This window comes from Xyrauchen texanus, chromosome 46 (genome assembly GCF_025860055.1).
Source record: "Xyrauchen texanus isolate HMW12.3.18 chromosome 46, RBS_HiC_50CHRs, whole genome shotgun sequence".
NCBI lineage: Eukaryota > Metazoa > Chordata > Actinopteri > Cypriniformes > Catostomidae > Xyrauchen > Xyrauchen texanus.
Window position 1 is genome coordinate 20446845 of NC_068321.1, and position 12134 is coordinate 20458978.

The window sequence follows — 12134 nt, forward strand, 5'->3', positions numbered from 1 at the left end:
CCGCTAGGTGTCAGTGTTAATCCAAGATGACACAAAGACAAAAGATACTGAGTGCACCTTTAAATACTAGAAATAGAGAAAACCTAGCTATTACTAGCTAGTACAGTGAATACTAGCATGCAAAAGCATGCAAATTGGTATCAATATGCCTTGATTCAGTTTCAGTTCAATTTAAGTTCTTGCAAATTTAAAGAGACAACTTCATCAAAATCAGAACAATAAACAAAATTCACAGGTGTCCGTTTCGGGAACTCAAAAGAAAGAGAAAGTTCTAAATTCTAAGTTAATTTATTTAAACTGATTTGTATGATTTTTTTTTTACCCTACTCAAAACTATTAATTATTTTGAGCATTAGGGTTTACAGTGTATTGTTCTGTCTATATTATATGTATTTATTAATTTATTTATGTGCAAATATAAAAAATAAATAAATGTGGTAATGGCTTACAGTACTTAAAAGTATACAATGGTTTAATCCAAAAACCCATGCTAGAACCATGATAATTTTATGTTCGTCTAAAGAATTATTTTAACAATGCTTTTTCCCTTACAAACAATATAAATTATGTCTGAACACATACAGTAGACAATATCAAAGCAAATACATCTTGGTAAAATGACAAAAGTAGGCTTTCCTCCAAAGACACAGATTTTTGCAAATGTGATATTCATTTATTTGTTTCTTTTGTTTATTTGCGGCAGCTAAGTGTGAAAACAGAACGTTCTTGCGACAAAGAGAATCATAATCTCAATCTCCATTTGCTCTCTTTCATTTTGTATGACAAATGCCAGGCAAAGCTTGCATACTGTCACATCAATATTGTTGAATTATTTAGCTGCTAGCTGCAGCCTACGCTTTCACCATTCAGAAAAGATTTTACTCAAGTGTGATTTACCCTTTAAATGATCATTTAAAGCATTTCTCCCACCAGAGCTCAGTTAATGGCATATGATCAATCTGTTCCCCAGGGCTTTTCAGCTTCTTAGAGTGAATTTGCTCAAGGAGTAAAATCTACATTTGCATTTTTTGCTACATAAAATTGTAAATATACATTTTTGTGTCTCTTTTTTTAAAACCATGTATTAAGTAAAAGAGGTGACAGGGTCTGAGATATTACTGCAATGCCGTTCATGGATAGTGTGAACTAGGCTGGTTAGCTGTGTGTGCGTGTGTGTCTGTGTGTGTGTTGGCAGAAACTGAGAAGACATATGTGCAGGGCCAGTGTTGCTGTAAGCATGGGGAAAGGCCTCTGTCTGATTAGCATTCAGTCCTTGCACAGACTGCATCAAGGAACTCCACAGCCAGACCTCTCTCTCTTTCTCTCTCTCTCTCTCTCGCTCTCTCTCTTTCTTACTTTTTCACTCTCTCCCGAATCACCCTCCTCTTTCTGCATCATTCTGTTGGACCAGAACCCTTCAACACAAAACGTAAGGACTACCTTCTATAATAAAGATTTCGGCAACAGGTAATTTTTACTATGTTTATTCTTAAATAATAATTTTTACATTTTCTATGTTTCTCAGGTTAAGTTTCTAGTACTAGAGATCCTAAGGAGAACAACATTTTGGGATGTACAGAAGCAAAGCTCAGTGCTTCTTGGACAATTATATTAAGAATCTTTCCAGTGGTACCCTAGTTAGTGTGCTTTTATGGTGCAGTCAGGGTGGACACACCTGTAGCATGACTTTCATAAGCTGGATCAACAGTATCTATATGCTGTCTTGGACTCCTAGTGCACGAGGATGATTTTATATGTATTGAATCATACACTAGATGTTATCTTTTGTGAAACAGTCTAAAAGATAAGTCTAAGACAAGTGCAATACAAAGTTTAACAAGGGAGACTTTAATTGGCAAGATTATTAATTATAATGTAATTTTAAGCAGAAATATGCTGCTTAATCAAATCAAACTATTGATGCATGCAGGAGATCCGTTCTATCGTGATTTAAGAAAAGATCTACTTAAAGGGATATTTCACAAAAATGAACATTTCGTCATCATTTATTCACCTTTATGTTGTTCCTAGCATGGATGAATTTCTTTCTTCCGTGGAACACAAGAGGAGATACTAGGCAGAATGTTAACCTTAGTCACCATTCACTTTAATTGTATGGAAAAAGATGGCTGAAATCTTGTACACTTGAAAAGCACTTTGATTTTCACTATGATTTAGATGTTTAAAAGACATAGTATGTGTCGTTTTGGGACAATTTAAATTAGGACAATATTTATCTTCACATTATATAAGGCACTTGTTTTCAAGGTTTATTGTATTGACATTATTTATTGCTTCTGTGTCAAATGTGCCAATGCATTAGGCAGGTAAATGAAGACTACACAAGTCTGAGTTATGAGCCAGCGTGATGTATGTGACCCTTCCAGTCAGTCCAGACATTGTTCAGGTAAGCCCAGACCTGTTTCATAGATCATCAACACCTTTCTAGTCTGAGTCACGGTCACTCTGCCAGGCAATCACTCAGAGAGTTGAGCGTGACCTTTTCTGTAGGGTCTCCAACTGAGACACTAAAGGCAGAAATGATACAAGACATTAGACTTGCGAAATGTCAAATCTCTCATTAGTTTAATTTACCAGACTTTAACAAGTTAAATCTCACTAAGAGATGTATGCAATTGTCAAGACTGATGATTAGAACTGCTTGCCTTCCAGCATTACACATACTCAGTAGATGTACTGTATGGGAACAAACAAATCCAGCATTAGTCTTGCATACCCAGACCTGACTATCGTCCACTTTGCAGTTTATTTTGGCCAAAAGCCACTTGGGTGCTCTATGGTGCCTTTATCCCACCACAGAAGAAAAACATGAAAAAAAGGTAATTCTGACTTTATATCTGAAATGTAAACTCGCTATTACAAGATATGAATTCCCAATTATGAGATATAAAGTCGCAAATATAAGATAACAATTAGCCTACAATAAATCATATAAACTTGCAATTATTACAAATAAAGTCGCAATTGTGAGATATAGTGTCTTTTATGAGACATGAAGTCACAAAAAAAGAGTGAAGACTGCATAATGTGTTAAAACACAAGGTCTGTATATCAGGCATCAGGCCCTTTTCTCAGGTTGAGCCACTACCCATCAAAATGTCTGTGCATGGCCCTGTTAGGCAGAATTTTAGGGTGTGTTCACACTTGGCTGGTTTGGTTCAATTAACATTTACATTTATGCATTTGGCAGACGCTTTTATCCAAAGCGACTTACAGTGCAATTATTACAGGGACAATCCCCCTGGAGCAGCCTGGAGTTAAGTGCCTTGCTCAAGGACACAATGGTGGTGGCTGTGGGGATCAGCCAGCGACCTTCTGATTACCAGTTATGTGCTTTAGCCCACTACACCACCACCACTACGAACTCTGGTGTGATTGATCTGTTAGTGCGGTTCATTTGAACAAGTGTGACCGCTGTCACCCGAACCTTGGTGCACACCAAACAAGCGAACTGAGACCGCCTGAAAAGTGGGTCTCGGTCCGCTTCCAAACAAACTCTGGTACGGTTCGATTGATATATGAACGCAACATGGACCAAAGACATCTAAACGGACCAAAAACGGAAAGTAATTTGCCTAATACTGACCTCAAGCATACCTGATTCTTCTCATCATAGGAGCTATGTTGCCCATTACAGTTCGGTACTGGTGTCGGAAAGGCCGTCCTTGCAGCATATCTTCATTTGTTTGTACAACGGAGGAATCCCAGGTGCTGTTTTGACTCCTTTACACATTTTATTAACTCTTTGTTTGTTCTAGCTGGTAAAAATACCACCATATATACATATATACATCCAACGAGCGCATTTCGCCAGCATTGTTTTGGCTGTTCGGTAAGTTCCGTCAAAACATATACGTCATAAAAGCTGTCCAAATAGGTCGTGACTTTTCCCTGATGCCTTTGGTTTTATATCGTTTGGTTCGGTGTCAAAAATGCCAGTGTGAACGCTAAATGAACCAGGACTAAATGTATCATTAGCATTTTTGGTCCGGACCAACAGAACTGAACTACATGTGTGAACACACCATTAGAGTCAATCACCATTTACTTTTATTGTATGGCAACAGAAGAACAGTGAATGGTGACTGAGGCCATAATTCTGCCTAACATCTACTTTTTATGTTCCACAGAAGACAGAAAGTCAAACTGTATGGTTTGGAACAACATAAGCTTGAATAAATGATGACAGGATTTTTATATTTGTGTGAACTTTTCCTTTAATTGTAACAATGTGTGGTGATGTGGGTGTGGCTGAGCAATGTCTGTGGAGAGGGAGCCCGGGAGAGGAAGAGCGGTAAGGATTGTCACCTGTGGGAAATCACCTCTAACAGCTGTATTGTGTTCCAATAAGAGCTGGAGTGGGATAAAAGGGCAGTCCAAAATGCCGGAGGGGAAATGAGAGATGCAAAGCCATGTTCATGTGTGTCATTTTTGTTATGCTGAAAAGCAATCCCTTGTGTGTCACTGAAAAGTGTAGAAATAAAAGTCTTACACTGGATGCTTACCCGACTCCTGCTTCCTCCTTAACAAAGAAAGCTAGAGACCTGTCACACAATGCTAAGCTAATAGTTTGTTTTTGTCCAGTACACGGGACATATGGAGAAAATTATAACTGTATTGTGAATTAAATTTCAATATTTGTCTAGGCTTTAGAAAAAGAAACATAGGGGCTTGAGGAGAGGGCACTAGAATGAAGGCTGCATTCTCTAAAGCAGATATTATACAAGAAAGCTCAGCAGTGAGTTTTAACCTAGTATAATCTTACACAAAGATGTCCACCTCTCAACAAGTTCTTGGCAGAATTATGGTGTATGCATGCTAAAGTATACAGTCATTTGACATCCAGAATAACATCCTTATCAGCTGCTTGCTTCAAGAGTGCAAAAGCAAGAGAGACCTCACCTCTGTGGTTTGTTTATTCAGCAGCCCTGCCTCTCTTCAGTTTGAAAAGATAATCCGCCCCCACACACAGGCTGGATGCACCTGGCCTTTCTGTGGGTTGGCAGGTATTATTTGTGTTTTCTACTAATTTTGCACCTAATGGAACATTCCAGGTTCAATACAAGCAAATGTGGTACAATGTTGATTACCACAAAAATACAGTTTGACTTTAAAAAAGGCAAAAAATCTGGGTTACAGTGAGTCACTTACAAGGGATGTGAATTAGGCCAATCCGTGAATGTTAAAATACTCACTGTTTCACAAGTGTAGCAACAAGACTTAAGCAAAATGCACATTTTTAACAAGATTTGAATGTGCTAAAATCACTTACAAACCTTTTCTGTATAAAGATATATCCAACTTTACAACTCCATTGACATGATGACGTAATGCTGTAAACACAGTAATCCCACAAAAACGATTTAAAAGATTTAACAGCTCAAATAATACATGCGTTTTAACGAAAGAAAATATGAAAGTGCAGTGTAAGTCCAAGAGGACACAAAGACAAATGTTACTGAGTGCACCTTTAACAGTATGTGCTAAAAGTTTATATTGACAACTTTTACAAGTACACTAGCACAGATGGCCTCAAAGCTTAGAGAAATTGACTAAAAGCCACAAAACTCCCATTTTTATCTTATTGGGCCTCTCTGTGAGTGAATGTTTGAAACTAGAAAACACGCTATATATTTAATCTGTACACCTAATGTGCTCTGTCTTCACATTGTTCAATTAGGCAACTATAATGGCACTTTTCCACTGCACGTTATGGTTCGACTTGACTTGACTCTACTCGCTTTTCTTTTCTGAGCTTGCTTTTCCACTGCTGTTTAGTGCCACCTCAACTTGGTTGGGATTATATAGTTGCGCCACCTCTACTGCCGTGACATCATCTTAAACGTGACACAAAACAATAAACATTAACGCGACCGCTAGCTGTTAGCTACTAGCTCATTGTGCTGCATAAAGCAGTTGTTGTATGGTGATTTTACACAAGTGTAACAGTTGAATTAGCCTGGTCATATTAGAAGCAAGCTTTCCATCTAAATAAAGTGAATCTTTCAAGCGGAGTATAAAGTTTACGTACCATCCTCCATCGTGGACTCCAACATCACTCTCCCTCCCATTGCTCGTCGGTCTAGATAGCGTCCATCTGGTCGAACCACTTCCACTTTTCCTTGATGTTTCTGTAGTCACTTTAAAAAAAAAATTAACTTTTCTCTACACTGTTGGTTGGTCTTGTGCTAGCCGTGTTCAGCCAACAGCTGAGACACTCCCTGAAAGACTTTTTCTTTTGCATCGTTTCGTTCGTCGCTAACGAGAGGAACGTCTGCACCTTGTTTATTAACCACGGAGTGGTTTTGCGTGCCATTTCAATTCAAAAGTGGCGTGAACAAATGATACTGCTATCGCTGTAGCTAACTTTAAAACTAGCAGGTTGATGTCCCATATTGCAAATCCAGTGATGCTGGTAGTGACGATTCTCGCTGAACAATCAGTGATCTGCAAGGTTTTGACGTCACATTTAGTATCGGCTCAGCTCACTTGGAACCTCGACCAAGGTGGTACTAAAAAGAGTACCAGATGCTATCCAAAAAGCGAGCAGAGTCTAGTCGAGTTGTCCCCTGTGAAAGCAATGACTAACTGCCTGAAGGCCCCACACTGCAGTGAAAGTTAGCATCATGCTCTCAAACATGCAGTGTATGACACATTAATATTGGTGGTTTTATTGGTGAATTCTCCAGAGGAGATGACGAGATGAGCTTCGGCAGAGAGCTCATTGCTATTCCACACTCTGATTTATATCTGATGGGGGACTCTTACTAACTCTTCCTCTCATCTTGTTCAACTTAAAGGATGATCTGTTCCAGAGCTCGCAGATGGGTAGCCATGTCTGATTTATGTGGAAAATGTGTTTACTAGTCATTGATGTCGAAGGTGTGCTAAGAGCAGGGGCCTGATTTTTAAACGTTGCAAATGCACAAAATGGGCATTAAAATGTGCGTACGCAATTTACTAATCACACATCAGGATTACACCAAAAAATTATGGCGCTGTGAAAATGTGCGCAGCATACACACACTTTGGAAGTTGGGTGGTGGGGGGCTGTAAAGGGATCAATGGAAAGGAGGAGGCGAGAACCGGCTTTTCAACATAAATGATGGTTTAATTAATATACTAAAACAGAAGACAAACACACACATGACGGACATGTCCGTAAACGATCTCTCTCTCCCGCACGATCCTCTGCAGTCGACCTTTATCCCTCTTGGAGGCTTAATTAGCCTAATATGGGACCAGGTGTGTAGGATCACGACCCGGCCCCGCCCTCAGCCCTGCCACAGGGGCATATTAGGAAAACTGTTCTAAAACAATGTCCTTTATGGTGATTCTGCAGGCACGGGTTAACTGATTATCTTCTTCAATTTAATACAAGTTATAGCATGAAATACAACTTGAATGAACATCAGAGAGTATGTTGAAAGATACAATACAACTTACTTGTATGGGTCTTCAAGGTTGGTGTCAATAAAGCGCTTCTGTATAACCTGTCACCTAATGTTACATTTACCTCAGGAAAGTTAGTAAATGATCCTAGCTCTTTAGTTAGTTAGGGACCATATTGCTAAAATGATACATTATTAAATGTATTTAGGATATTATGTGCATTATATCTTAACTTACCTATGATTGATGACTATCAATTATTTTATGTATTTCTTTTCCCTAAAAATTGTTTAGAATCTTTAGAGACCATTTTCTCAAAATCGCTGTGTTATGATAGCCATCAATTAAGTGATTATATCTCCACAATGGGTTTGGAGTAGAAATTTAATTTTTAGAAATACATTTAGTATTAATTTAGAAAACTCAAAATGTGTTAATGAGTCAAAGCGACTCAAAATGATGGAGCAGGTCACAATCACAAATGTTTACAGTTTTATAAAAATGTTCATAATGTAGCCTGTTAAATTTCTCTTAATATAATAACCTATTACATTTGCCAACAATTATTACATTTTGTGCTCACAACCAGGGACTAAAAATGGTTCAAGGAATGAAAATAATAACTGAAAAAAATATATATATTGTAAAAAACAAAAAGTGATTTAGCAGAACGTAACTGAAAACCGGAACAAAGTGAAAACATTATTTTTAAATGCTGGTAACTGGTTATAACCGGTTAATTTTGCACCAATAATTTTTTCATGAAACTAAAGGCCAAAGGGTTTATCAATGTCAATGTATTTTTGGAACTACATCACTTCATGTTGTCCTGTAAAAATTTAATGTATACTTTGACCCTGAAGGAAACTGCTGCATCACATTTTCTTTGCATAATTGCCCATTGTGGATGCCCTTTTTAACAACTTTGCATAAATACTACAGTATACATCCATGACTAATCTAGAAACAAGGAATACAATATTAGAGGTAAAATTTACTTTTCTCAGTTGTTTCCAAGTATTCACTGAATTCTTGTTAGATGTGTTGCTTTAATGCAGAATTGATGCTGCAGGATTTTAGCAGCAGAGAAGCAGATCTGTATATAAAATGATACTTAACTGTTAATTAACTGCTTGTTATGGTTTATATGGTGATAAATCTACCACACAGGAGAAAAAAATTAATTGCTTATTTTCACTTATTTTGATGTGGCAAGTGGCTTATTTTGGGCTTGCTTCCAGACTATGTTGCATGTTTCTCTTGTGAGATCTGGCAACACTACATTTACATTTACATGCATTTGGCAGACACTTTTATCCAAAGCGACTTACAGAGCACTTATTACAGGGACAATCCCCCCGGAGCAACCTGGAGGTAAGGGCCTTGCTCAAGGGCCCAACAGTGGCATCTTGGTGGTGCTGGGGCTTGAACCCCTGACCTTCTGGTCAGTAACCCTGAGCCTCCACCACTGAGCCACCACTGCCCCCACTACAATTGGTATTTTATCCACCCATTAGAGCAGAGTAGTCATTTTAAAAAGAACATTATTAACCATTCTTTTGTTTTGTTATAACGGTAACCTTTTGGAAAGGAGGCTGCATAACTTCTGAAAATACTGTTTTTGCTCAGAACGAACCCGAAATGAAAAACATAATTCTGCTCACAACGTTATTATGTTAAAGAGATAGTTCACCCAAAAATGAAAATTCTCTCATCATTGACTTACCCTCATGCCAGATGAAAGAACTTACTTTCTTCTGCTGAACACTAACAAACATTTTTGCAAGTAATTGGGTACCAACATTTTTAAGCTCCAAAAGGCACAAAAAGGCAGCATATAAGTAATCTATTAGACTCTATTAGACTCAAGGAATATGATAAGTGTGGTTGAGAATTAAATCAATATTTAAGTTACCATTATTTTTCACTCCCCAGCAGCTGGTGATATGCATGAAGAATTCTAATTGCAAAAACTAAAATGAAAATGTAAAAGTGGAGATTTATTGTAAAAATAAATGCTGTGCAACAGGAATAAGTGAACATGCTTAAATGTATGCAATAATGTGTGATGGGAACCACAAACCACTGTTTTTAAGGGCAGCACTGATGGAAATTGTAATCAGCATCTTAAGTTTCACCTTTATTGATTCAATAGGAGAACTTAGAGACATAGTCTGATTTACATGCCTAAAAACCTAATTAAAGCCAAGTGCAAGCCACCACTGCTATGCATAATATACTGCATTTGGTCAATCCTTGGTCCATCATTCGTTAGTGATAGACAAGGACTGTTGTTTGAGAGCCAGTAGAGTACTTAAGCTGAGTGAAAATGTAACCACGATGATTCTGCATAATGCAGGTCCTGACAGCCACTGCAGGTTCTGCAGAGTGGCTGTCGTGAATATTATGTGTTTACATAAAACAATAATTCAACTGCAGGGAAGATTTAGCCTTATTTGGGTCCCAGAATGTTTTTAGCAGTTTCTTAAATGATTATGGCATTTTACCTACGTAATAAGCAACACCATGTCAATTTTTTCTCATTTAGGAGTTTAATTGTTGTAAAATATGTGTATTAGTTTCTATAATGGGCTTCTTTTGATGTTTCACTTGAGAAATGTGCAGCTATAGCACCTATGTAAACTGTTGTGAACACAGAACTTTGTTGTCATCTATGCAAAGATTTCTCAAAAGGTCCCTTCTGTCTGTAGCTTAAAGTAGAGGTTTTCAAACTGAGGTCCGGGGATACCCAAGAGGCTGAAAGGGCTGAAGAAAGAAATGTATGTGGGATTGGAGCAACATTATGGTAAGTAAATGACAGAATGTTGATTTTTTTGGGGTGATAAATCACATAGTCAGTAAATATGATCATGATGAATATGATGATTGTTGATGAGGAGTTGACAAGGGTGTATGATTTAAATCTCATCATGGACTGCATCTAGTGGTTGGCTCTAATCCTCTTTGCAAGCAGAATTATATGGTGTGGGATTAGTGAGCTTTTTCCTTTCCTGTGCGGGACATCCACTCTTTATAATGACGGCTGAGCAGCAGGTCAAACCAACTGGTCCTGATGAGGGAGGGTGGGCCACAGGATGGGGCAGGACTAGCGTCAATGGAGGATCCATTCGTACCACTGTATACTCACCGGAGCTCCATTTTAGGTCAGGCAGAATCTTGCCTCCCCCTGCACAATCTAAATACTGCATGACTATTCATCATAGCAAGTTCAAAATCTATTATGCAATAGGATGTTGCAGGAAAACCACAGTGTAGCAGGGTCCCATATCTGTATGTGGATGGTTTCAGAAAATGGAAGTGCTGATCTAGGAGCACCACTAGTGTTTTGATTTTGTTTTGTATACAATCCTCTGAAAATGAGACCACTGTTCCTATAAATTGCTCTGTGTGATGTCTCCATGTCCAGGTCAAATCTGAAATCAAACGGTGACCTTCCAATGGAAATGCGTGCGGAACTGCTTGAATGCAAGCTTTGTGATGGAAAAGTTACTTTGAGTTATGGAAGGAGAATTAATGACTCTACAATGTAGATGACGAGTTCATTGGTGGGCGTGTGTTTCTGCATGAGTTTGTTGTGTTCAGATTGACTTTACTGCTTTATCTGAAGTCGTTTGGAGTGTGATGCCCAGTTTTTCTGTAGACATTTACATATTTCACTTTTTTAAAGATGTGTAGTATAATCCTGCCATTATGGGTAGGGTTTGGGATGGAGTTCGGGCAATAATGTTAGAGATGGTTTTAGTGTGAGAAATGTGGTTGATCCAGGATAATGTCCTACAGTATCTGGGTAAATTGATGTTCCAGAGGAGGTAGTTTAAGGACAATTCAGTTCCAGTGACCATTTATCTGTCATTAGCTGAGATTCCATCCACATATTGTTATGCACATTTTGGGATATTGCATAAAAACTGTTCAAGGAACTTTCACTGTCAGAGGTTTTTGAGCAGCTACTGTTTTCATTATTTCTCAAACAATTTATCAGTTAATATTAAGAGTTTTTTTATTCGTGCTTGTATGAATACATATGTGGGAATGCAAGGAAACAATTTAAACAACAAGAATGTTGTTAAAAAGTAACATATGTCAACACTAAAAACTCAAACAATTTATAGGGGAAACTAAACCAAAAGACCTCGAACAGATGAACAGCAACAGTGTGAACTGAATCTGCTTTATCCACACACATGTTGTGGCAAGGTTTTGCATCAGGCAAAGTACAGACTATGCAGCACTTCAATATGACATACCTTGGGGCTCTTTGTCTTGCACACACACACACACACACACACACAAACACACACACACATGGTGCGGCTATCCTTATGAGGACTCTCCATAGACATAATTATTTTTATACTGTATGAACTGTAGATTCTCTCCCCTAACCCTACCCCTAAACCTAACCCTCACAAAAAAGTTTCTGCATTTTTACATTTTCAAAAAAATATTGTTTAGTATTTTAAGCGATTTGAATTATAGAGACACTAGATAAACCACATTTATACCACAAACCACATTTATAGCATTATACCCTTGTGATTACCAGTTTGTATCCTAAAAAAATGTCCTTGTAAATCACCCAAACCTGTACACACACACACACACACGCACACACACACACACACATACACACACACACAAACACACACACACTTCCCAGGTAAAAGCATTTCATCCAGTAAAAAGTGTGTGAAGAAAAT

General features: G+C 38.0%; 1 protein-coding gene across 1 annotated transcript in view; it reads left to right on the forward strand.

Annotated features, from left to right (window-relative positions):
- The first annotated feature begins 1392 nt into the window (after nucleotides 1-1392).
- The window catches only part of sv2bb (synaptic vesicle glycoprotein 2Bb), a 50877-nt gene continuing 40135 nt past the window's right edge, over nucleotides 1393-12134 (forward strand). The window contains exons 1-2 of the mRNA XM_052119729.1: nucleotides 1393-1467; nucleotides 2324-2407. The gene's annotated coding sequence lies outside the window, so the exon portion shown is untranslated. The remainder of the gene's footprint in view (nucleotides 1468-2323; nucleotides 2408-12134) is intronic.